Source organism: Meriones unguiculatus, chromosome 19, assembly GCF_030254825.1.
Source record: "Meriones unguiculatus strain TT.TT164.6M chromosome 19, Bangor_MerUng_6.1, whole genome shotgun sequence".
Lineage (NCBI taxonomy): Eukaryota > Metazoa > Chordata > Mammalia > Rodentia > Muridae > Meriones > Meriones unguiculatus.
In genome coordinates, this window is record NC_083366.1 from 40,266,965 (window position 1) to 40,293,280 (window position 26,316).

The 26,316-nt window shown below is 42.4% G+C and overlaps 6 non-coding genes across 6 annotated transcripts; all 6 read left to right on the top strand.

Moving 5' to 3' along the window:
- Positions 1–4,666: 4,666 nt before the first annotated feature.
- Positions 4,667–4,739, top strand: Trnav-aac (transfer RNA valine (anticodon AAC)). The gene has a single exon. It is a non-coding gene; the product is annotated as a tRNA-Val (tRNA).
- A 216-nt stretch (positions 4,740–4,955) lies between these two features.
- Positions 4,956–5,028, top strand: Trnaa-agc (transfer RNA alanine (anticodon AGC)). The gene has a single exon. It is a non-coding gene; the product is annotated as a tRNA-Ala (tRNA).
- A 590-nt stretch (positions 5,029–5,618) lies between these two features.
- On the top strand, positions 5,619–5,691 carry Trnav-cac (transfer RNA valine (anticodon CAC)). Its single transcript has one exon. It is a non-coding gene; the product is annotated as a tRNA-Val (tRNA).
- A 9,238-nt stretch (positions 5,692–14,929) lies between these two features.
- Trnav-aac (transfer RNA valine (anticodon AAC)) lies at positions 14,930–15,002 on the top strand. Its single transcript has one exon. It is a non-coding gene; the product is annotated as a tRNA-Val (tRNA).
- A 219-nt stretch (positions 15,003–15,221) lies between these two features.
- Positions 15,222–15,294, top strand: Trnaa-agc (transfer RNA alanine (anticodon AGC)). Its single transcript has one exon. It is a non-coding gene; the product is annotated as a tRNA-Ala (tRNA).
- Positions 15,295–16,249: 955 nt separating this feature from the next.
- On the top strand, positions 16,250–16,322 carry Trnav-cac (transfer RNA valine (anticodon CAC)). The gene has a single exon. It is a non-coding gene; the product is annotated as a tRNA-Val (tRNA).
- The last annotated feature ends 9,994 nt before the right edge of the window (positions 16,323–26,316 follow it).

Here is a 26,316-nt window from a genome sequence, read left to right on the forward strand (position 1 = left end):
GAGAGTTGGATGTTGTCAAAGGCCCTTTATACATCTAGTGAGATGATGGTGTTTCCTGTCTTTCAGTCTGTTTAAGTAGTAGATTATGTTTACTGAGTTACATATATTGAACCACCCCTGCACCTCTGGGATGAAGCCAATGTGATCATGATAGATGACCTTTTTAACAAGCTCTTGCATTCAGTTTGCCAGTATTTTACTGAAACTTTTTTGTCTATGTCCATAAATTATACTGATCTATAAATTTTTTGTTAGGTCTTTGCATAATTTTACTGAGATAATAGAAGCCTTATAAAAAGAATTAGGAAATGTCCTTCAGTTCCTGTTTTTTAAATAATTTGAGAAGTGTTTTTGAAATGATTTGAGGAACGTTGTTCTTTATTCTTTGAAGGTTCGGTAGGATTCTTCATTGAATCCACCTGCCCCAGGGTTTTCTTTTTTTTATTATTTTTATTTTTGTCAGGATTTGGGGACTTCTAGGTTATAGGTGTGTATAAATTATTTATTTGATCTTGACTTAACTTTGATGTGACTTATGTAAAAGAAATTTATCCATTTTTTGTAGGCTTTCCAATTTGGTGGAATATAGATTTTTCAAAGTATGTTCTTGCAATACGATGTTTCCTCAGTATCTGCTGCAATGTTCTTTTCATTTCTATTTTCATTAGCATGGATCTTTTATTTTATTTAACCTGGTTAAAAGTTTGTCAGTCATGTTGGTTTTCTCAAAGAACCAATTTATTTTATTGATTCTTTGAATTGTTTTCTATATGGTTGTATGTTTCTATTTCATTGATTTCAGGCTAACTTTTATTATTTCTTTCTGTCTACTCTTTTGGGGTGTTATTCCTTCTTGTTGTTCTAGAGCTTTCAGGGGCGTCACTAAGTTACTACCATGAGACCTCTCCATGTGCATGTGTGTGTATGATATACATAGAGAGACATACTTAGTGCTATGAAGTTGCCTCTTAGAATCACTTTCCTAGATGTGGGTATGCTGTGTTTTTATCTTTATTCAATTTTAAAAGGATTCATTTCTTGATTTCCATCTTGACCCATTTTTCATTAAGTAGTAAGTTATTCAGTTTCTAAAAGTTTGCATAGTTTTTATTGCTATTGATATGCAGGTTTAATCCACAGCAGTCAGAGAGGAGGCAGAGTGTTATCTCAATTTTCTTACATCTATCCAGACTTGCTTTATGTCCTAGCATGTGGCAAATTTTGGAACAAGTTCCATGAGCTGCTGAAAAGAAAGTGTATTCCTTAGTGTTTAGTGTTTAGTTCTGTAGATGTCTGTGAGGTCCACTTGACTTATGATGTGATTCAACTGCAGCGTTTCTCTGTTTAGTTTTTGTCTGGATGACCTGTCATGGAGGAAAGGGGGGAATGGAAGTCACCCCTGTCGCTGTGTGAGGATAAATATGTGATTTTAGCTGCACTGGTATTTCTCTTATGAACTTGAGCACTCTTGAGTTTGGTGCATAACTGTTTATAATTGCAGTATTCTCTTGGTGGACTTTTCCTTTGAGGAGTATATATTGTCCTTCTCTATCTCTTCTACTCAGACAAAATATCAGCACACCTGCTTGTTTCTTAGGTCCATTTGCTTGGGATATCTTTTTCCATCCTTTGACCCTGAGGTGATGCCTATCCTTGATAATGAGGTTTATTTCTTAGATTCAGTAAAAAGATGGATTCTTTTTTCTAATCTAACCTCTTACTCTGTTATCAATGAGCAGTGTGTATTGATTTCTGTTCTTTTCTTATAGTGGTGTGAGTTTTTTTTTTCCCCTTTTTTGATTTACTGTTCTGGGATTCTTTTTTCCTTGGGACTTTTTGGATGTAGCTAATCTCCCCAGACTGAAGTTTTCCTTCTAATGTTTTCTGTAGAGCTGGATTAGTAGATAGAAAATATTTAAATTTGGTTTCATTGTGGTGTGCTTTTCTTTCCCAGTTAATTGTGATTGACAGTTTTGCTGTGTGAAGTAGTCTGGGCTGGGATCTGTCTCTCTGAGATTGAGGAACATCTGTCCACACATTGAGAAGTCAGGTATTGTTCTAATGGCATGCCTTTACAAGATTGATCCTTTTCCCTTGCAATTTCTAATATTGTTTCTTTGTTCTATATATTTAGAGTTTTGAATATTATGTGTTCTAGGGAAGAATTTCTTTTCTGGTCCTGTTTGTTTGGTGTTCTGTGTGCTTCTATTTGGACAGGTGCCTCCTTCTTTAGATTAGGAAAATTTTCTTCTATAATTTTGTTAAAAATATTTTGTGTGCTTTTATCAGACTTTTTGGATGTTTTGTGACTGGATGATTTTAGATTTAACATTTTCTTTGAGATACCATTTATGCTACCTTGTCTTCAAATTCTCTCTTGATTATCTTTTAATCTGTTGATGAGGGTTACCTCTGAGGTTTTTGATTGCCATCCTAAGTTTTTTATTTCCAGTTTTCCTTCAGTTTGGTTTTCTTTAGTGAGTCTAGTTCTACTTTTATGTCTTGAAATGTTTTCCCTATTCCATTGTTCTAGAGTTTCTATTGCTGTAAAGAGACACCAGGACTATGGCAAGACCCCACCCTTGTGAAAAGGAATTAGAGAACAGTTGGCATACAGATCTCTGAGTTCAAGGTCAGCCTGAGCAAGGTTCAGGACAACCAGGCTTAGGCAGTGAAGGAAAACATCCAAACCAGAAAGCTGATGAAGATGTAGCTGAAGGAGGGGGCCATGTTCCAGCCCCAGCAAACAGCAGAACTTGGCCACTTTGGCCACAGGGTTCTGGCGTTAGAGTCAAGGCTAGAAGAATGGAGTTGTGGAATCTCCTTCTGTTACTAAGGAAAACTACGGCAAGAGCATCCCTGCGTGGAGGTCCAAAGAGGCCATGACATGAAGCTGTGAAGGTGAAGCCTGGCTTGCTTTGGAGACTCCAGGATGTTGGAGATGGCAGAGTCCCGGAATACCTGCCTAGGAGAGCTGCTAACAGGGAGTGGAACCAGCTCGTGAGAATGTTGCGTTTAACAAATAGGAAAGGAGTTGGAGATCTGAAGGGCGCTTTGACACGACATGGAGATGCAGAGTTTGGAGTTTGCCCAGCTGGCTTTCAGTCTTGCTTTGGTTCAGTATTTCTTCACTGTGCTTCCTTTTAGAACTATAAGGTATATGCTGTGCCCCTGTATATAGGAAGTATAAGACATGGAGGTTTGTTTTGTTTTGTTTTCATTTTGTTTTTAGAGGGGATTGCATTTAAGAGATTACATGAATCTCAGAAGATACTTTGAACTTTTAAGCAAGTTTGAGACTGGTTAGACTATGGGGACTTCTGAAGTTGGACTGAATGCATTTCTGCGTTATGGTATGGCTCCAAGCCTGTGGTGGCCGGGGAGTGGAATGCGGTAGTTTGACTCACGTGTTTGAATGTTTGATCCACAGGAAGTGGCGCTCTTGCGAGGTGTGGCCTTATTGGAGGAAGTCGCTGTGGGGGTGGACTTTGAGGTCTTCTATGCTCAGTGTAGCACACAGTCTTCTTCCTGCTGCCTGTGGATCAAGATGCAGAACTCTGGGGCTTGGGAGGAGAAGAGGGAGGGGGGTGGGATTGGGAGGGAATGAGAGTGGGACTGCAGCTGGGGTACAAAGTGAATAAACTGTAATCAATATTTTAAAAAAAAATTTAAAATTATAGAGCAATTCCTCCTTTGTGAACATAGATGCAAAAGTACTCAATAAAATACCTGCTTACTTTAAAAAAAAAAAAAGATGTAGAACTCTCAGTTCCTTCTCCAGTGCCATGTCTGGCTACACAGTGTCATGCTTCCTGACATGAAGATAATGAACTAAATCTCTGAAACTATAAGCCAGCTCCAAGTAAATGTTTTCCTTTACAAAAAAAAAAAATTCCATGGTAATGGGGTCTCTCTAAAGCAACAGCACCCTAACTAAGACACTGACAAAATGGGTTTCTGTGTACCATTGGCTGACACAAAGAGAAGTCTGAGAGGATCCACAAGAGTCTGTGTATGATGTTTGAGTGCAGTGTCCGAGGTGTCCAGAAGGGGGTGACAGATGCCCTAGCACTTGAGTTGAGCTGTTTTATGAGCTGCCCTGAAGGTGCTTAGTGCTCTGGATGGGCATTTCCTTTAGAAACTGAAGAGAGCGCCACGGAACCTTCCCCTTAGTGGGCACGTGGCCACAACAGTGGAATCAAGGCGTTCCGAGTCACTCGTTTTGTTCTGAGACATTCACGGTAACGGGTCAGAATATTTTTGGGGCACTCGCGCCTTCATATTCACAATAACCAAGATACGAACCTGAGCTACTGTGCGCCAATGGACCGGTGAAAACACAACGGATGCACAAGGAACATTGCCTTCTCGTCCCTTTACAAAGAGACTCGGTCACTTGCAGCCCATGAAGCAGAGGGCGTGGTCTGAGGTGAGGGAATCCAGCCACAGAGGAACCAATTCCACAGGACGTGGCTGGCGGTGTGCAAGCTCGGTGCCCAGGCGGCGGCAGGAGAGCGGGCCACCGAGGGCTGAACACGGAGGGGAACCGTTATTTGACTTAGCTACTCCGTGGTGTGTGAATATGCAAAGAATGCTATCGTCAAACCGTTTGCTAAGCGGGTTTTGACTATCTGGAGAAATTAGGAAATTAGCTAAGCGTGAATGTGTTTCCGTAGTGTAGTGGTCATCTCGCTTGCCTAACACGCAAGAGGTCCCCGGTTCGAAACCGGGCGGAAACAGCGGCTCAGTTCTTTTCTTTTCCTTCCCTTTCCCACGTGTTTTCCAGCTCTCCGCTCACTCCCTCCACCCTTGACCATTAGGAGACAGGAACCTCGACTTACCCTTTTGCCTGTGACTCCCATGCTTTCTTGAACCCTACCCGGATCCCAGAACTGCGTGACGGACAGTGGACTCACTGGCCTGCAAAGGAAGTACAAGAAATCCGGGCCCCCGTCGGGGGATTAGCTCAAATGGTAGAGCGCTCGCTTAGCATGCGAGAGGTAGTGGGATCGATGCCCACATCCTCCAATTATTATGTCGCCTTCGACTCCGATACTTCGAGGACACGAGATTACCCTCACGCGCCTTCTCCCTGTCACACACACAAGCTTCAGTGTTGAGCACACAGTCAGGCTTCTCCCCCCGCACCCTGCACGCAGGCCCCTGGGCATCCATTAGCTGTTTTTGTCTCCTTTACTCGCTCCCTCCCTCGGCAGACGCGCTCCCACGCGCTCCGATCCCACAACCGCGCTTAACCCTCGCGGAGCCGTGAGCTCTCCGCCCGCCTCTCGGGATCCTCCCTCCCCGTCCGTCTCTGCTCACCGCGCCATCCTGACTCTGTGGGTCGCTCTGTGCTCGGCGGAGCCGCCCGCGGCCCGCCCCGCCCCCGCCAGCGCCGCGCGCACAGCCCTTCCCTGCCCCGACGGGGACCGTCCCCTCGCGGGAGCTCGCTCTCGCCCGCCGCAGGCCGCCACAGGCCCTCGCCTCTCCGCACGGTTTCTCTCGGCTCTGGCGGCGGTTCCTGAGGTTCCGTCCACTCGGCTCCTCAGGACTCCGGGCCGCCAGGACGCGATGTCCTTCCTGGACATTGTAAAATGACCGAACTGTTCCCGCAGGGTGTTTCCGTAGTGTAGTGGTTATCACGCTCGCCTCACACGCGAGAGGTCCCCGGTTCGAAACCGGGCGGGAACAGCGTTGGTTGACACTTTTGAGCTTATTAGAGTACACCGAAGGAACCCATGTTCTGTGAGGTGCACAAACCATCCATACCCAAGGCAAAGGGACAAAGTGGCCTTTTCAGATCGAAAAGGACAGGAACCGTAGCAGAAATAGCTTTGCAAGTGTCAACTTTTTTTTTAAGTTTCCAATTTTTTTAATTTTTTTAAATTTTCTATTAATTACACTTTATTCACTTTGTATTCCCCCTGTAGCTCCATCCCTTTTTCCCTCCCAATACCTCCCTTCCTCCCACTTCTCTAGGCATGCCTCTCCCCAAGTCCACTGATAGGGGAGGTCTTCTTTTCCTTCCTTCTGATCCTACTCTATCAGATCTCGTCAGGGGCATCTGGGTTGTTTCCAGCTTCTGGCTATTACAAATAAAGCTGCTACAAACATGGTTGAGCAAATGTCCTTGTTGTGTACTTGAGCCTCTTTTGGATATATGCCTAGGAGTGGTATAGCTGGATCTTGAGGTATTGTTATTCCTAGTTGGCAAGTGTCAATTTAAGAGGATAAAAGGGAAGATCTGTATTAGAATGAGCTAGGACATGTTAATAAGTTACGATTCGGTAGTTTAATTAGGTTAGTCAAATAATGAATTTTGATCTTGACCTTTGATGTTGGATCTTGACGTTCAGTCTCAGGAATGAGTCAGTGGCCAAATACGGGAATAGACCTTGCTGGCTTTAGGAATGTAATCTAATGGTTTAGCAAGGGGGAGAGGGGTGGGGTAGAGGGCAATAGACAAAACCGCTAGGCCATGGTCTGACCTGTTTGCCGTGGTCCAGCCCGCGAGGGCCTTTCACCATCTTTCTTGACCTAAAGGAGCATGTGGCCCATCCTCTTTCCAAGAACAGGCAAAGGAGGCCACAGCGTCCCACCTACCAGGACTCTGTTGACTTTCCGCGTTTTCCCATGAGCACCGCCCTCTCAACATTTTTCGTTTTCTCTTAGAGCAGTGGTTCTCAACCTTCCTAATGCTGAGACTCTTTAATATGGTTCCTCTTGTGACCCACAGCCATAAACCTATTTTCATTGCTAATTCATGCCTGTGAGTTTCCTATTGTTATGAATCCTACTGTAAATGTTTTCTAGTTGTCTTAGGTGAACCCCGAGAAACGGTCACTCATTTCCCCCACCCACAGGTTGAGAACCACCATCTTGGAGAGATGACATAGGTTCTACAAGCCTGAACAGCTTCTGGGCAGATTGCCTGTGAGTGCTCGGCTCTGCGCTTTGGGAATTGACAGTCATGCGGTCCTGGGGTAGGCCCACTGCAGATAAAAGGGATCTGAAGGTCCAGGTCACTGAGGGGTCAGCTAAGGTAGAGCACGCGACTGGCATGGAAGTAGCAGTGGGACAACCCCATCCCCCAGATGCTTTGTGACTTTTGAGTCTGGCTGCGCCTTTATTTGTTCCTTATTCCTCCCCTGTGTCGTTAGCTCACCTCTCGTGCACGGCGCTTATTCGTGGTTTGATTGCTTCCTTTGGTTGTTTCCCCTTTTCCCCCGTTAACCTAGATATGTAAGTTCTTGATGGCACCTTGGCAAGGATACAGTGTCTTGGATTGTGAAATAACAGAAGGTGTGAGGTTACTGTAAGGTGTTCCTGTGATGTAAAGGTCATCACACTTTCCTCACTCTACATGTCCTCCGGACAGAAACTCTAATGTTTCATGTACCCATTTTCAGAAGGAGGTGAGGAAAACCCGGGGATTATCCTCCCTCCTACCTGTGGCTCTAACTAGAAACGCACACACCCAGTTTTCCTAATCTGAAAAACAACCGCCGAACCCACCAAGAACACTCTGGCTGCTGAGTTCCTACTGAGCCTCATATGTCTTGGTTAGACTATCTAACTTGGGACTTTTCCCAATGAACTACCCTACATCCGGACTAGTTTTCTTCAGTTCCTGAATCTGGAATTTGATATTCCTCAGCGGTTAAGAGCACAAGCTGCACTTCCACAGGAGCCAGGTTCAATTCCCAGCACATACACGGCAGCTTCACACCTGTCTGTAACTCCAGTTCCAGAGAATCCAACACCGTCACACAGACAGACAGACATGCTGGCAAAACACTAATGCAAAGGAAGGAAGGAAGGAAGGAAGGAAGGAAGGAAGGAAGGAAGGAAGGAAGGAAGGAATTTGATATTGGACAATTGTTTCTTTCTGGAAGAATGAAGCAATGGGCCGCCTTGCCTGGGCTGTCAATAGAATAGCCCCACGAGCAGTGCCTCAGAGCTCAGGACCAGGTATCAGGACCTGGAACAGGGGGCCAAGGACAGTCACCCTTAGGCTACAGGTGGGGAGGAGAAAGGGAAGAAACCCAGGTTTGGATTCAGAGACACAGTTTGCAGATTTGCTTCTGCACTTTGGCTCCTCAGGTGAGGAAGAAATGGCAGTGTGTGGACACTGAGCTCATTTGCACACTTCTGTGTCTGGTGAAGTGCTGGAACACATACATAGCCCAGTCCACAGAAGGGCCTGCTGACACAGGATCTGGAGCAGAACAATTTGATCTCTTGCCTCCAGAAGCTGTGAAAGCAAGAACATCCTCAGTTGCTCTTTCTCTGCAGAAGAATGTCCTCCTGCAGCCTGGGCCCAAATGCTAAACTGGTCTGGAACTGCCCTGGCAGAGTTCCAGAGTAACAGAGTCCCAGCCAGAGACTATTAGCAAGAGCCCAGTCTAAATTCGTGTCTGTAGAGGTTGAGAGATTAGATATTTGGAGTGTTGGCGAGTGAGTTATTACAGACACCAGTCGATGACGGGTGAGCTGGGGCAGAGGAAGAACTCATTATTTGATGCTCAGTGTCTGCATTTCAATTCAGGGCTTGCCACTTCTCCACTCTGAGACCTTGTGAAAAATATTCAGTTTACCCGAGCCTTTGTTGCCTCAGAAAGGGGCAGTTGTGGACAAGTCCTGAGATGTCCCTCCCCATATTCCCTTCTTACCCTTTTCTTCCCTCCAACTATTTCATCCTATTCCAGCTTTCTCTTTGTCCCTCTATAACAACTGTATTCTATCTCCCTTTCCTTGAGAGATCCTCTCCTGCACCCCAGTTCATTACTGGGTACCAAACCTCTCTGATTTTAGTGCACATACCAAAAGCTTAAAAGCAACAGCCGCATATAAGAGAGAACATAATGCATTAGTCATTTGCATCTGGATTACCTCACTCTGGGTCATTTTTTTTTTCTAGCTCCATCCACTTAGCTGCAATTTTCATAATATCATTTCCTTAACAGCTGAGTAATATCCCAGTGTATAAATGCACCACATTTTCATTATTCATTCGTCAGTTAATGAATAACTGTTTCTAGGCTGTCTCTAATTTCTGAATATTATAAATACAGCAACAATGAGCATGAACGAGCCGTAGCTCTGTAGTTGGATGTAGACTCCTTTGGGTGTCTGCCTCAGAGCTGTGCAGATGGATCTCATTAGCTCGTTTGTGTTTGTTGCTTGCTTGAGGCAGCGTCTCTGTGCATAGCCTTGACTGTCCTGGAACTCACTATGTAGACCACAGTGCATGTCCTCAAACTCACTGAGCTTGTCCTGCCTATGCCTCCCAAGGTCTAGGATTTAAGGCATGCACCACAATGCCACTCTTAGCTGGATTTTAAGTAGATCAAGTTCCAGCTTACTGAGGAACCACCACGCCAGTTTCCATAGTGCCTGCCACGTTTGACTACTAGCAATGTCTCCTTTTCCCCACAGCCTCTCCAGCATGTGCTATCATGTGCTCTAATTGATCTTGGCCATTCTGACAGAGGTAAGAAGAAATCTCAAAGTAGTTTTGATTTTCATGTCCCTGATGGCTGAAGATGTTGAGCATTTCTGCTTCACAGCCATTTGTATTTCATCCTTTGATAACTGTTTGGTTATATATGTCATTTTAAAATAGGGTTATTTGAAAGCAAAGGCAAATTAAAAGATAAATAAACAAATATTTGCTTTCTTAAGGTCCAGTTTTTGTTTTGTTTTATTTAGTTCCTTGCATATTGTATATACTAACCCACTGTTAGATGTATAATTGGTAAAGAACTTCCCCCATTATACACCTTGCTAGTTTGTCCACATGATGGTGTCTTGTGCTGTATAGAGGCTTTAAGCTTCATGAGGTTCCATTTTATTAATCCTAGAGCCTGTACCGTCAGTGACCCATTCAGAAAGTCCTTTTCCATGCCAGTGAATTCAACTGTATCTCCTGCTTTGTCTTCTGTCAGGTTTGGAATATCTAGTCTTATGTTGACATCATTGATCCACTCGGAGTTGAGTTTTGTGCAGGATGGTAGATGTGGATCTATTTTTATTCTTGTATATGCACCTGTCCTGTTTGACAAGCACTGTTGGCTGGGGATGCTGTCTTTTCTCCAGTTTGTATTTTTGGCTTCTTTGTCAACAGTCAGTTGTCTATAGGTTTGTGAACTTACGTGCGAGTCTTCAGTTGGATTCCACTGATCAACATGTCCAGTTTTATGTGGAAACCATGCTGTTTTGTTACCATGGCTCCATAATACATCTTGAAATCAGGGATGGTGACACTTTAGCAGTTGTTTTTATCATTCAGGATTATTTTAGGTGAGTTTTTGTATTTCCATATGAACTTGAAAGTATTTTTTTTTCAATTTCTATGAAAAACTGTGCTGGAACTTTCATGGGGATTGCATTGGATCTGTAAATTGCTTTTGAGAAAATGCCCATTTTCACAATATTAATCTTGTAAACCCATGAGCATGAGAGATCATTCCATCTTCTGACTTTTTCAATTTCTTTTTTCAGTGTCTTAAATTTTTTTATTTGCACATCTTTCACTTCCTTGGATAGAGTTATCTCAGAAATTTTTTGAGAATATTGTGAAGGGTATTGTTTTCCTGGTTTCTTTCTGGCTTTTGTGTGATAATTTGCTGAAATTTTTTTGCCTCCTGATGCAAGCCTTAGGGTCATCCACACAGGGTATATACACACTCATAATTGGATAGTAGACATATGATACAGGATAAACATACTAAGATCGGTACACCTAAAGAAACTAATCATGCAGAGTTAATAAAATGTAACTAATAATAAAAATAAAAAAAGAAAGATCAAATTACCTTGAATATGTGACCATGAAATGCTGCGGACCGCCCCATCGGGTGCCCCGTGTCCACGGGAAAATCAGAGAATTCGGATATCAGGAAGGCACAGATAGGCGAAATGACAGAGACCACACCAGGTAGTTGGTTTGGATCTTCTGCAATTTACTGAAGTCAAGCTAGCACTTATATAGTGATTACATAAAGAATCACCTGAAGTTGACATATTTCCTGGAGCATTCAGACTTTTTACCAACAATACAAAGTTTACATTTTAACTGAAAGAGTAACTGTTGGGATCAGGAAGCAGGCTACAGGCAGCCCCAAGGGACCTGACAGACCATTTGTGAAGACACCCAGACCACCTGCTGACCACCTGGAACTACCTGCGCATGCCCTGGGTCACCCTATAAGAGAACTGGAGCCCTCCCCCCCCTCCTCTCTCTTACTCCCCCCCCCCTCAGGCGCACGTTTCTCTACATTCCTACGTCTCCTAACACTGGTGCTTTGGTCCTAACATTTGTGCTTTGGTCCTAACATTCGTGCTTTGGCCAGGAATAGAACCTGGGTCAACTGCTTGGAAGGCAGCTATGCTCAACACTATACCACCAACACTGGTAGAAGCAGTGTTTACAAAAAATCTTGGCCTAACAGCCTCTTAAGCAGAGGAAACGTAGAACTAGTGATGTTTACACAGTTTACTGCTACTAATTAGTGAGTGGAAGGTCAGGGGCTGTCATTGCCCTCCGAACCAAGTTGGCTAAAGATTTACAACCCCCCTAGAGCTAAGCATTGAGGGGAATTCCTCCTGTTTGTCTTGCTAAGGATGTACAATCTTTCCTTAGAGATAAGATGTTTGAACTAGACTGTCCAAAAAACTTATAGTATAATATAAAACTCTCTGACTTTCTATGTTTGCCTATCTTCTTTCTGCCTCATCATAAATACCTGTGTTAGGTAATGGTTTTGTAGTAGCTTTACTGCAGTGGGAATATCCAGAGCATTTATCCTAACAGATCCTGATTAAACATTTTCTTTAGAAAGCCCTAAAACTCTTGTCCTTTTACTACCTACAATGTTTGGTTTTTCCACAAGCAATTCCTGATGCTGAATCTGATTTATTACCACTCCTAAAATTTTATTTTCCTTCTACTCTTATTTGCTAAAGCTTTTAGTGATCTATTAGAAATGTTTCCTTAAATAGTTAATTGTACTGTTTCAAGAATCATAGAGAAACAGCAAAAAAAAAGGGGGGGGGGCTCATCAATTCCAGTCTTGCATCTGAGAAAGCAGGATTATAAGAGCACGTCTTATTCCAATAGGGTATTTTTGCTAGGGACTTCCAGAGAGCTAATTCCCATAGAAAATGTGTCTCCTCATCTGTTTGCATAATTTTATGCTTACATAGCACATTTTTATGCTACACAGACGATTTCTGGAGTTAGTGTAGCAATGAAATACTAAGAGGAATTAGGAGTTAGGTGCAAAGCACACAGACAAGTAATGCATGACTGAAGGGACAATATAAAAATGCCTACATAACAGTTTGAGGAAAACAAAAAGAATGAAAACCATAAGAAAACTGCCAAGTTTGAACATATTCTATTATTTAACAGTATTTGATAATGTTTGGAACAGAAGTGTTGCAATGCCCAAATGCCACACATTGCTGATAATAATCTCCCTTAAATCCATTAAAATACTGTCACAAGAAAAAAAAAACTAATCAAGAAGGAGGACTCTGGCTAAGTTGCACAACCCCCATTCAGAAAGGCAAACAGGATGGACATCAGAAGAAGGAGAAAACAGGGAACAGGACAGGAGCCTACCACAGAGGGCCTCTGAAAAACTTTACCTTGCAGGAGCAGATGCTGAGACTTATAGCTAAACTTTGGGCAGAGTACAGGGAATCTTATGAAAGAAGGGGGAGATAGTAAGACCTGGAGAAGCTAAGAGCTCCACAAGGAGAGCAACAGAACCAAAACAATCTGGCCACAGGGGTCTTTTCTAAGACTGATACTCCAACCAAGGACCATTCATGGAGATAAACTAGAACCCCTGCACAGATGTAGCCCATGGCAGTTCAGTGTCCAAGTGGGTTCCATAGTAATGGGAACAGGGACGGTCTCTGACATGAACTGATTGGCCTGCTCTTGGATCACTCCTCCTGAGGGGGGAGCAGCCTTACCAGGCCACAGAGGAAGACAATGCAGCCACTCTTGATGAGATCTAATAGACTAAGATCAGAAGGAAAGAGAGGAGGGCCTCCCCAATCAGTGGACTTGGGAAGGGTCATGGGTGGAGAAGGGGGAAGGAGGGTGGGATTGGGAGGGAAAAAGGGATGGAGCTACAGGAAGAATTCAAAGTGAATAAACTGTAATTAATTTAAAAAAATTAAAAAATACGATTTAAAAACAAAAAAATAATAATGTCATCTACAAATAAGACACTTTGCATCCACTTGATCTCCTTCAGTTTTCTTTATGTTCCCAATAGGACTTCAAATACCATATTGAACAGATATGGAAAGAGTAACATTCTTGTCTTGTTCCTGATATTAGTGGAAATGCTTCAAATATCTGTTTCTGTAGGTTGATGTTGGCTGTGAGCTTGCTGTAAATTGCATTATATTGAGGTATGTCTTTTTCATCCCTAGTCTCTCCAGGACTTTTATCATGAAGGGGTGTTGCATTTTCTGCATCTAATGAGATGATGATGTTTCTTGTCTTTCAATCTGCTTATGTGGTAGATTATGGTTATTGATTTACATATTGTACCACCCCTGCGTTTCTGGGGTGAAATCAATTTGGTCATGATAGATATCCTTTTTTATATGTTCCTGGATGCAGTTTGTAAGTATTTCATGAAGAATTTTTTGTCTATGTCCATAATTGCTATTGCTCTATACATTTTTTGTTGGGTCTTTGCAAAGTTTTACAGGAATAATAAAAGCTTTGTGCTTAGAATTCAGACATGTTCCTTCAGTTGCTATTTTTTTTTAAAACAATTTGAGGAGTTTTGTTCATTCTTCTGCATGAAGAATGAAGAATTCTGCATTGAATCCATCTGGCCACCCCTTGCTTTTTGGGGTGCAGGGAGACGTCTATTTTACTAGAAGTTATGGGTATGTTTAAATTGCTTGTTTGACTTTGGCTTAAATTTGATAGGTGACACATATCAGGATTTTCTCCATTTCCTGTAGGCTTTCCAATTTGGTGGACGATAGCTTTTCAAAGTATGTTCTCATGATTCTCTGAATTCCTTTAGTGTCTTTTTCAATGTTCTTTTCATTTCTCTTCTATTAATAAGGGTCACTTCTCTTTTTTTCTTTAATTTTGCTAAAAGTTTTTCAGTCTTGCTGATGTTCTCTCAAAGAACAAGCTCATTTTATTAAGTCTTTGTATTATTTTTGTATGTATGTTTGCTTGTTCCTATTTCATCGATTTCATCCTGGAATTTGATGATTTCTAGCTGTCTCCTCTTTGGGGTTGTCATGCCTTCTTGTTGTTCTAGAACTTTCAGGTGTATTACTAAGTTACTATTATGAAATCCCTTATATCAGTATATAAGTAGATATTTATCTCTTATATTTAAATATATAATGGTAAGCATATAGCAATATATAAACGTGTAGAGAGAGACACTTAGTGCTATGAATTTGTCTCTCAGAACCCCCTTCCTTATGTCCAATAGCCATGTGCATGTTGTTCTTCATTCAGTTTTAAAAGTATTTAATTTATATCTTGATTTCTGTCTTGACCTGTTCTCTATCCAGTAGTGAATTGTCCAGTTAACAGGAGTTTGTACACTTTCTGTTGAGTTGATATCCAGGTTTAATCCTCGGGGGTCAGGTAGGAAGCGGAGCGTTATTTCAATTCTCTTACATCTGTCAAGACTTGCTTTGTGTCCTAGCATGTGGCCAATTCTTGAGCACGTTTCCATGAGCTGCTGAGAAGAAAGTGTATTCTTTAGTGCTTAGTTGGAATGTTCTGTAGATGTGTGCTAGGTCCATTTGACTTACGCAGCATTTCTCTGTGATACATATAGAAAGAAAAGCCACCATCAACCCCTTAGCTAAGGAGGTTTTGAACGTATGTGGAGAAACTAGGAAAACGGATGCTGATGGGTGTGTTTCCGTAGTGTAGTGGTCATCACGCTTGCCTAACACGCAAGAGGTCCCCGGTTCGAAACCGGGCGGAAACATCAGTTTGGTTCCTTTGTTTAGTTTTTCTTCTCTCCCCCATGTGTTTTCAGGCCCTCAACTCACTCCCTACACTTTTAGTTAGGAGATAGGAATCTCCGCTTACCCCTTTTGCCTGTGACTCCCATGCTTTCTTGAACCCTACCCGGATCTCAGAACTGCGTGACGGACAGTGAACTCACTGGCCTGCAAAGGAAGTACAAGAAATCCACACGCCCACCGGGGGATTAGCTCAAATGGTAGAGCGCTCGCTTAGCATGCGAGAGGTAGTGGGATCGATGCCCACATCCTCCAATTATTATGTCGCCTTCCTGACACAGCCTGACAATTGCCGCTTCCACTGCTCTTGTAAACTATTACACTACACTGAAGACTCAAAACTGACAGGATTACACACACTGTCTTCCCGTCACACTCTAAACACAAACTTCAGTTCCCCTTTTAACAGTCACCTGCCCGTTCCTCACGCCCATAGCACGCACCACTCATTTATTCGGTGAATTTAACAGATGTTCTAGGCGTCCGCACTTGTCTTTTGACAGGCCGGACACTGGGTCGGACCCTCTTCTGTGCAACCCGCCCTGGGGTTTTCCTCTAGACAGCGCCGAGCTGCGCCCTCCCCGCCCGCCTCTCCGGAATCTTTCCCTTCTCTTTGCTCGCTCCACCGCGGTCGTGCAGGGTTGCTCTGCGCCTCGGGGGAGCTGCGCACCGCCCCGCGCGGCCGCCGACGGCCTCGCCCGGACCGGCTTCCCCTGGCCTGGGCGGGACGCGTCCCCCACTCCCCCCCGCGCCAAGTCTCCAACTTGCGCTTTCGGGTCTGCGGGAACAGTCATTCCTTGGCGCGGTTCTGGGAGCGCGTGGACCTCCCTCCCGGTTCTCTCCAAAGCTCCAGCGTCCGCAGCGTTCCCCTCGAGTGTCCGGGCGATCGGCCTCCTCCCGCCTCCCTGAGTTTCACTCGCTGGGACTCCCCTGCGGTGCTCCGCGGGGCCCCGGAGCGTGGATTCCTGCCCCGGTGCTCCCCCTTCGCGGGCTCTCCAAGACTGCGCCGTCCAAGGCGCACGTCTTCTCCTTCCCTGCACGCCGGGGCCTCGCCGCTCCGCTGCGGTTTTGCTTTCTGGCTTGGGCATGTTCTTGGACAGTCTCCCCGTTGATGTGGATCTGTGACTTTTGCGCGCCACTCTAGAAAGGAGGCAGGATGCATCTTGCTTTATAGAGAGAAGAAAAAGCCCAAAGAGCATCTTTCTCTATCGTTTCCTTAGTGTAGTGGTTATCACGCTCGCCTCACACGCGAGAGGTCCTCGGTTCGAAACCGAGCGGAAACAGTTATGTTTTATGGCTCCATTTAATTCATAAGAGAGTAAAAAGTCCGGCCTACTGACTCTACCTGGAAATCTACTCCCTGTCATTGCCAGTCTGAAAAAAGGCAGATCCCTGTGGACCCATATGTCCTGTGGGCCATCTGGACTCCAGACCAGCCTTCTTATGCCCTGGAATCTAAAGCCAGATCTTGGACACTTCTTTCTTTGTTTGTTCTTTTTTTTTGTTTTTCTTTTCTTTCTTTTCTTTTTCCTGGAAGAATGAAGCAGTGTGGAAGCCTTTCCTGGCCCATCAGTAGAAGATTCATACTAGTTAGCAGTGCCTCTACGCTGAGGGCCAAATCCAAGGTCCTGAAAAGGGGACCAAAAAAAGGGGGGGGGGGGCGCGCTGTAGGCTACGAGGATGAGGAGAATGAATGCTGAGGCTACGGGGAGGTAGAGGCTGGGGTAGGGAGTGGGACAGACTCCCGGTTTAGGTTCAGAAACAGTCTGCAGATTCATGTCTGCCTCTCATTTTCCCAGGAGAGGAATCTTCCAACCTCTACAAGTAAGAAGACAGCAGCGTCTGGACACAGGGCTCAGCCGCAGGCTTCTCTGCTGGGTGAAATGCTGGAACACACACAACCCAGTCCAGAGAAGGGACTGCCGGTGTTGGGTCTGGAGCTGAACAGGCAGTTTGCTCTCTTGCTTCCAGAAGCTGTAGTAGCAAGAACATACCCAGTTGCTCTTTCTCTGCAGGAGAATTCCTCCTGGAGCCTAGGGCTAAATGCCACCACCCCCCCCCCCGCGGCCTGTAGCTGCTCTGGCAGAGCCCCAGAGTGACAGAGCCCCGGCTGCGGGGCAGGAGACTATTATTAGAAACCCAGTCTAAATTGGGAGATTCGGTATTTGGCCTGTCAGTGGGAGAGTTACTGTGGAACAGGCAGTGACAGGTGAGTTGGGGCAGAGGAAGAAGACATTATTTGATACCCAACCTCTGCTTTCCAATTCAGGCTCTGCCATTTCTCAGCTCTGAGACCCTGTGAAAAATACTCAATTTACCAGTGAAAAATTTTCAATTTACCTGAACGTCTATTGCATCTGGAAAGGGCAGGTGTGCACAGGTCCTTTTGCTGCCAAATTCAACTGAACTATGTGGAATAAACTCAAAAAAATTTAGAGTAGTTAAAGGCATATAAAACTAGAAACCACAGGATATTTTGTGGCTTATAGGGGGAATGTCTCCACTTGGGTAGTCTATTAGTCAGTATTCTCCGGAATAACAGAACTTATAGAATGAATCCATATAAGCAGAGAGAAAGCAGATATTGGAATGACTTGCAGACTGCCCTCCAGCGAATCCAACCTTAGCTGCCTATTAATGGAACATCCAAGAATCTTGTAGTTGAATCCACGAGTCTGAGTGTCTCAGCTGATCTTCAGTATATGCCAGAATCCCTGGTGGGTAGGCTCTGATGCCAGTGAAGGAATAGAATTGCTAGTGGCGCAAGAGCAAGCAGGAAAAGAGCAATAACCTTCCTCTTCCATGTCCTCTCTAGAGGACCACAGGCAGCAGGTGGGGCCCGCATTAGAGGTTTTTCTTCCCACCTCAAAGACTCAGACCAGAAGTCTACTTCAAGTGATGTAACCAAATAAAAATCTCTCCGTTTTGCCAGCCAATTTTTGGGTTTTAGTTAATTCCAGATACAGTGACAGTGACAACTAAGAATAGCCATCACAGGTAGACACAGATGGAAGCAGAGGATACAACAGAATAGTATAACAGTATACAGAATAACAGTACAATACAGAATACAGTAATACAGAATAACAGTATAACAGCATACAGAATAGTATAACAGAATAGAGTTAACTCAAGAGAAAGACTTGAGGACTATTTTCCTGCTCATTCATTAAGTTATTGAATAAAGAACCTTCTGTATTTTCTTTTCTTCAAAAAAGATCAGGAAGGAAAGACTTCTGAAGAAAGAGAGTGTCAGTCCAACGAAACACAACCTGAAAGAGAGTGACAAAGGGAGATTGTAACGGCCCCTTCTCCCTCAGCTCAGGGGGTCATGTTTAGATAAATCCATCCCAGAAAGGTGTGGACTCCATTGTTCTGGATGTGAAATGCTTCAGACACAGTACTAACTAGTATGTGCAATTTCCAAATGATGTTTTTTAAAAGCTACAGGGATAGATGCAGGGTGCTTGGAGACTAGGACTCAACATTTCTAATGTGAAGTTGCTAAGGTGAGAGGCTGTCTCAGTGCAGCTGCAGGTCTGTCAATCTCCTGCCAGAAGGCCTGAGATCCAGCCTCAGAGAGGACAAGAAGGAGCTCCTTTTCTACCCAGGATCTATTAGTTGCTTATGCAGTGGGTTGACAGTGGGTGATAAGGAAGGACTGGAGAGAATTTCAAGTCATATCTGAAAATAAAGTAACTGCTGATGGTCACTGATCACATTGAAACCAGTTCCAACTGCTTGGTGAGATGGCTGGTGAGGATATTTAGCCTACACTATACGCCACAAGTAAATAATTGAACTTCTTATCGTGTGATGGAGGAAGCAAGGCAGATGCTTTCTCAGCTTGAAGATGCCTGGCTGCAGTTAAGACACAAAGAGAGGTGTGAAGTCATTCAGTCATTTACTTCTCTAACAAATGAATTCTTGCAATATCCGTTGTGCAACAGCTCTTATGGCTGCAATATTTCAAAAGTAAAATAATAATAATAATAATAATAATAATAACAATAAAATAAAAATCAGGGATGTTGAGAGCTGGGCTGATCAACCGAGGCTTTCCCCAAGGCTGTGATTTGTGTATCTGAGGAGGAACATAGCCCCTTCTCAAAACCGCCTTGACTTCTCCATGTTCAGTGACAAAAGCAATTATCTTCAGCAATACGGCTTAACAATTGGATTGTGGGGAGTAACCGGTAGCCTTGGCAACAGCCTGCGACATTTGGAGGTTTCCATGGGGTCTCTTAGGCCAATGTTTCAACAAGAAGCAACCCACTCCCGACCCTGAAGGTTTTAGTTGGTGTGCTTGGAGGTCTACTTAGGGCGCTGTCTCGTTATTAATGGTGGCTGCGTTTAGATCCCTATGGGGAAGCTTGCTGTAGGTTTCCCTGTGATTTTTCAAATGGCCTTTACTCTTAGCTGTCCCTCCCCACATTCCCTCCTTTGTCCTTCTCGTCCATCAAACTACCTATTTAGCCCTCCCATTCTATTCTAGTTTTATCTTTGTTCCTCCATAACACTATATTCTATTTGCCGTTCCTCAGGCACCTTATTCCTTTTCTAGGTACATACCTCTGTGCTTATTCGGATTGTAGCACACCATTTGCTGCAAATTTCAGAATACCATTTCTTTTAACAACTGGATACTGTTCCATTGTATAAACATTTTCATTATGAATTCATCAGTTAATGGAAATCTAGGCTGTTTCTAACTTCTGGATATTACAAATACAGCACCATTGAACATGAATGAGCTAGTATCTCCATAGTGTATGCCACAGAGTGGTATGGCTGGATCTTATTAGCTTGTTTGTTTGTTTGCTTGAGACAGGGTCTCCCTGCATAGCCCTGGCTACTCTGGAACTCACTACCCTCGTATTCACAGAAATCCTCCTGCCTCTGCCCTAAATGTTCTGAGATTTGAGGCAGCACCCTGCCCAGCGTTAACTGGATTTTGAGGTAGATCAAGTCCCAGCTTCCTGACGAACCGCCACACGGACCTCCATAGTACCTGTACAAGTTTGGACTCCCACTAATCATGAGTAAGTGTTTCCCCTTCTCACAGGCTCATCAGCGTGTGTTGTCATTTGCTTTACTAATCTTGGCTCTTCTGAGGTAAGGTGAAATCTTAAAGGAGTTTTGATTTTCATTTCCTTGATACCTAAGGTTCATGAGCATTTGTTTCTCGGCCACTTGAATCTCATCTTTTGAGAACTCTTTGCTTAGTACTGTAGCCGTTTTTAATCGTGTTGTTCTCTTGATGTTCAGTTTTTTTAGTTCTTATAGATACTAGGTATTAACCCTCTATCCGATGTATAATTTGCAAAGAATTTCCTCCTTTCTTGAGCCTGCTGTTTTTGCCAAATGATACTGTCCTTTTTTGTACAGAGGGTTTTTTTAGCTTCCATTTTATTAATTTTAATAAGATTATTAATTAATTGATTAATAAGATTCCATTTTATTAATTTTAGCGTCCATGCTATCAGTGCCCTGTTCAGAAAGCCCTTTCTTGTGCCAATGAATTCAAGCCTGTTCCTTTCTTTTTCTTCTACCAAATTCGGTATATCTGGTTTTATGTTGGCATAAAACCATTTGGAGTTGAGTTTTGTTGAGGATGACAGATGGGGATCTAGTTTCATTTTTGCATATGCAGCTGTTCAGTTAGACCAGCACCATTTGTTGGAGATGCTGTCTTTACTACAGTTTGTATTTTAGGCTTCTTTGTCAACAAACAGTTGTCCATAGATGTCTGAGTCTTCAATTCGATCTCAGTGATCAACATATCTGGTTTCACGTGTATGCCATGCTGTTTTTACAACCATGACTCCGTAATACGCTGGGAGGTGATACTTTAACAGCTCTTTTATTGGTCTGGATTATTTTAGCTACCTTGAGGTTTGTTTGTTTGTTTGTTTTGTATTTTCATATTAACTTGAAGGTTGTTTCTTTTTTTTTAATATTTATGAAGGATTGTGTTGGGATTTTGATGGGGATTACATTGAATCTGTATATTTCTTTTGGCAAGATGCCCATTTTTACGATATTAATCCTATCAATCCGTGAGCATGGAAGATTTTCTAATGTCTTCTTAAGTTTCTTCAGTTTCTTAAAGTTTTTTATTTACATGTGTTTCACTTGTTTGGTTAAAGTTATGCCAGTATAGATTTTGAGGAAATTGTTAAAGGTGTTGTTTTCCTGATTTCTTTGTCATTTGTATGTAGGAGGGTCACTGATTTTTATGTGTTAATTTTGTATCCTGCTATTTTGCTGAAATAATTTATCAGCTATAGAAATTTTTTGGTGCAGTTTTTAAGGTCCTTTATGTATAAAATGTCATCTGCAAATGAAGATGTTTTGACTTCTCTATTTTCTATTTGCTTCCCCTTGATCTTCAGTTTTGTTAATGCTTTTGATAAGATTTCAAATGATCTATCAGGTAGACCGGAATGAGTGGTCATCCTATCTTGTTCCACACATAGTAGTGGAAATGCTTTGGGTTTTTCTATGTTTAGGCTGATGTTGGCTGTGGAATTGCTGTAAATTGCTACTATTATACTCAGGTGTGTCCTAACCTCTCCATGGCCTCTACCACAGAGGTGTGTTGGATGTTTTCAAGGGTCCTTTCTACAGCTAATAAGATGGTGGTGTTTGCCTTTCTGTCTGTTTATATGGTAGATTGTGTTTATTGAGTTATATATATTGAACCACATCTGCATCTCTGAGGTGAAACCAATTTGATCACGATAGATAACCTTTCTGATGTGTTCTTGGATTCTGTTTCCAGTTATTTTATTGAGAATTTTTGCATGTATGTCTATAAGTTATGTTAGTCTATTTTTTTTTGTTGGGTCTTTCTGTGGTTTTGGTATTGGGATTATATTAGCTTTTTAAAAATGTTCTCTCAGATACTATTTTTTGGGGATAATTTGAGTAGTATTATTCTTCATTCTTCTTTGAAGGTCTGGTAGAATTATGAATTGAGTCCATTTGTCCCTGAGCTTCTTATTTTTGTGTACTTATTCATTTGGGTTGGGGACTTTTATTTTACTAGAAGTTATAACTTTGTTTAATTTCTAATTTGATCTGAACATTGATAGGTAATGAATATCAAGAAGCTCATCAATTCTTGTAGGTTTTCCAATTTGCTGGAATATAAATTTTCAAAGTAAGTCCTTCTGATAGTCTGAGTTTCCTCAGTATTTGCTGTAATGTTCCCCTTTCCTTTCTATTTTTGTTAATATGGATCTTCTCTTTGTATTTTATGTAATTTTGATAAAACTTTGACAATTATGATGATTTTCTCAAAGAAGCAATTCATTGCACTGATTCTTTGAATTTTTTAAAATATGTTTATTTGTTTGTTTCTGTCTCACTGATTTCAGCTCTGAGTTTGATTATTTCTGGCTGTCTTCTCTGTTGGGCTGTTATTCCCTCTTGTCATTGCCTAGAGCTTTCAAAAAAAAAAAAACATTTATGTAACCAAGTTACCATTATGAGATCTCTGTAGCTTTTGATGTAGGCATTTAGTGCTATGAACTTGCCTCTTCGTACCACTTTCCTTATGTTCAACAGGTGTGGGTAAGGTATGTTTACTTTAATTCAGTTTTAAAAGGATTTAATTTGTTTCTTGAATTCTGTAGTGACCTGTTCTTTATTCAGTAGTGAATTTCTCAGTTTACATGAGTTTGTAGACTTTCAGCTGCTGTTGCTATCCAGCTTTAATCCAGATAAGAGGTAGGAGGTAATTTCAATTTTCTTGTATCTATCGAAAACTGCTTTGTCTCCTAGCATGTGGCCAGTTTTGGAGCACGTCTCATGAGCTGCTGAAAAGAAAGTGTATTCCTTAGTGTTTAGTGTTTAGTTCTGTAGATGTCTGTGAGGTCCATTTGACTTGTGATGTTATTTAACTGCAGTGTTTCTCTGTTTAGTTTTTGTCTTCATGACCTGTCATGGAGGAAAGTAGGGAATGGAAGTCACCCCTGTCGCTGTGTGAGGATAAATATGTGATTTTAGCTGTACTCGTATTTCTCTTATGAACTTGAGTACTCTTGAGTTTGATGCATAACTGTTTGAAATTGTAATATTCTCCTGGTGGATTTTTTCTTTAAAGAGTATGAAGTGTCCTCTTTCTTCTCTGGTCAGTTTTGATTAAAGTCTATTTTGTCTGACATTAAAATAACTACACCTGCCTGCTTCTTGGGTTCATTTGCTTAGAATGTCTTTTTCCATGTTTTTACCCTGAGGTGATCTCTATATTTGGTGATGAGGTTTATTTCTTAGATTCAGTAGAGAGATGGGTTCTGTTTTCTAATTTAACCTCTTAGTCTGTTACCAAAGAGAAGTGTGTGTTGATTTCTGTTATTTTGTCGTTGTTGTGTGTTTTTCCCCTTCTTTTGATTTACTGTTCTGGGATTATTTTTCCTTGTCTCTTTTTTGGATGGGCCAATCTCCTCAGACTGAAGTTTTTCTTCTAATGTTTTCTGTAGCACTGGGTTGGTAGATAGAAATTATTTAAATTTGGTTTCCTTGTGGAATGCTTTTCTTTCCCAGTTGATTGTGATTGACAGTTTTACTGTGTGTAGAAGTCTGGGTTGACATCTGTATTCTCTCTGAGATTGTGGAACATCTGTCCAGGCACTAGTGGTTGTCAAAGTGTCCATTGAAAACTCAGGTGTTATTCTAATGGGCATGCCTTTATATGACTGATATTTTTCCCTTGTAACTTTTAATATATTGTTTCTTTGTTCTACTCTATATATTTATTGCTTTGAGTATTATGTGCTCTGAGAAAGAATTTCTTTCCTTGGGCTGGAGAGCTGGCCCAGAGGTTAAGAACATTCGCTGTTCTTTCAGGGGTCCTGAGTTCAATTCCCAGCAACCACATGGTGGCTCAGAACCATCTATAGTAAGATCTGGTGTGCAGGCAGAATGTTGTATAAATAATAAATAAATCTTAAAAAAAATAATTTCTTTCCTGGTCCTCTTTGGTGTTCTGTGTGCTTCTTCTACTTGGACAGGTACCTCCTTCTTTAGATTAGAGAAGATTTCTCTTCCGACTTCCTTTAAAAATATTTTTGTGTGCCTTTGATCAGACTTTCTGGATGTTTTGTGATTAGACATTTTTAGACTTAACAGTTTCTTTGACTGAGCTATTCATTTATTCTACCTTGTCTTCAAATTCTCTCTTAAATCTCTTATAGTCTATTGATGAGGCTTACTTTAGCCTAAGTTTGTTATTTCCAGCTTCAGCTCAGTTTAGGTTTTCTTTAATGATTGTATTTACTTTCATGTCTTGAAATGTTTTTCTTATTTCATTGTCTCGGGGTTTCTACTTCTGTAAAGAGACACTATGACCATGTCAGCTCTCATGAAGGGAAGCATTTAGTTGGGACTGGGTTACAGTTCAGAGTTCATTATCAGTTCATTATCATCTTGGCTGGAAGCATGGCAACACTCAGGCAGACATAGTGCTGGAGAGGAGCTGAGAGTTCTACTTTTGGACAGGCAGGCAGCAGGAGGAGAGAGTGAGCTTGAGCTTCTGAAACCTCAAAGTCCAGCCCAGTGACACACTTCCTCCAATAAGGCCAAACCTACTCCAACAGGGTCACATGTCCTAATCCTTTCAAATAGTGCCACTCCTACGAGTTTATGGAGGCTACTTTCATTCAAACTAAACATTTATTCAGCAGTGTTTGTTAGTTTTTCATATCTTTTTTAAAGGTTTCTTATAGTCCAAGAATAGCCTCAAAACCATTCAGACACAGATCTCAGTCAGAGATGAATGGTTTATTGAACACTCACCCAAGACTGATCATAATCAGGGACACAGTAGACTTGGCAGTTGACTGAGATGTCAAGTCATTCTCCGAGTGAGTTTTTAAAGGAAAAGACCACAACCAATCTGGAAGAATCAATTCTATTTCAGGCACATTATGGCTAGGTAGCTAGAAAAAGCATTTCAGCTGACCTTTAAGCAGATTGGTTGGGATATGGGATAGGGGAAATTGGGAACTTTCTTGTTCCCTGTCTTGGGAGTTTGAGGACCTTCCAGCTTCCTACATACCTGTGAGAAAAGAACATAGCAGGCTATTGTGGTATAGCTTGCGCAGAATATACATTTATCTCTGTCATTATTCTAAGCAGCAAGTATTGAATTTTGAGCTAGGGAAGACAAAACAGCTGTTTTTGTGTTAGATAGCAAGGCCTAGGCATGTCTGGTTACGTCTCAATATCGGTGGACTTCAATAGGTTTAAAGTCGTTAATAAACACATTCATAATTACTCTTTTGAAGCTCTTGTTTTATGCTTCAGCTATATTGCATTTCTCCAGGCCTCATGCAATAGGGTACTGTCTTCTTGAGGAGCCATACTGTCTTGCCTGTCCACATAAGCAGTGGAGTTGTGACAGTTGAGATGTTTCGTGGTGTAGATATCTGATCTTGTCTCTGTTGGGTATTTTTCAGTTGCAGTTGGCCACTCTGGATCCTAGGCAAGTGTGGTGGATGTGGGTTCCTGCTCGAGAGGGCTCCTGCAGGTTGGTGGATGACCAAAGGAATGGAGATGTGTAGCGTGTATTTTTAAAATCTATTTTAATTGGATCTTTTTATGACTTTACCTTCCTTCTCCACCCCATTATCATTCCTGATAACTTCCAACACCCAACACTAGGTAGGAGAGAAAGGTTAGTGGGGAGAGGGGGTGGAGTTCTCTTTAGCTACCTCTGGCTGGTTAGGGCCATTGGGTCCTTTGGGGCAAACCAATCTCAGTCATCAGGATATCTAGCGGTCCAGCACAACAGCAAACAGCAAATGCAGCAGCAGGATGAACCAGCAGCAGCATTATTTTTCCAAGTTGTTTTTGTTTGTTTGTTTGTTTGTTTGTTTGGCTCTCTCCTGGCTCTGGTATTTATACCTTCTCAGGGTCCTCAGAATTCCACTAACTGTAGCTGGCAAAAACCACACCCCTTTCTGAGCTGCACAAGGCAATTGTCAGCTGTGGATAAACTGAGGCAGCCCCATATCCCACTCTTGGGATTAAAATAAAAATGTATTTACATGCCATAACTGAGTTTTTAAAGAAGTCAAAACTTTGTTGCAGAGATGGGCTATGAGGAAAGTATCAGAGGGTCAATGGAAAGAGCTAGGGGACCAGGATCGGCACCATGGTCCCACCGAGTGGAGGTAGGTGGGAAGAGGGGCTCCTGCAGGTAGCTGCTAGAGGACTAAGAGTAGATCTAGAGAGATCAGAATGGAGGGCAGGAAGGACAGTGGAAATTCC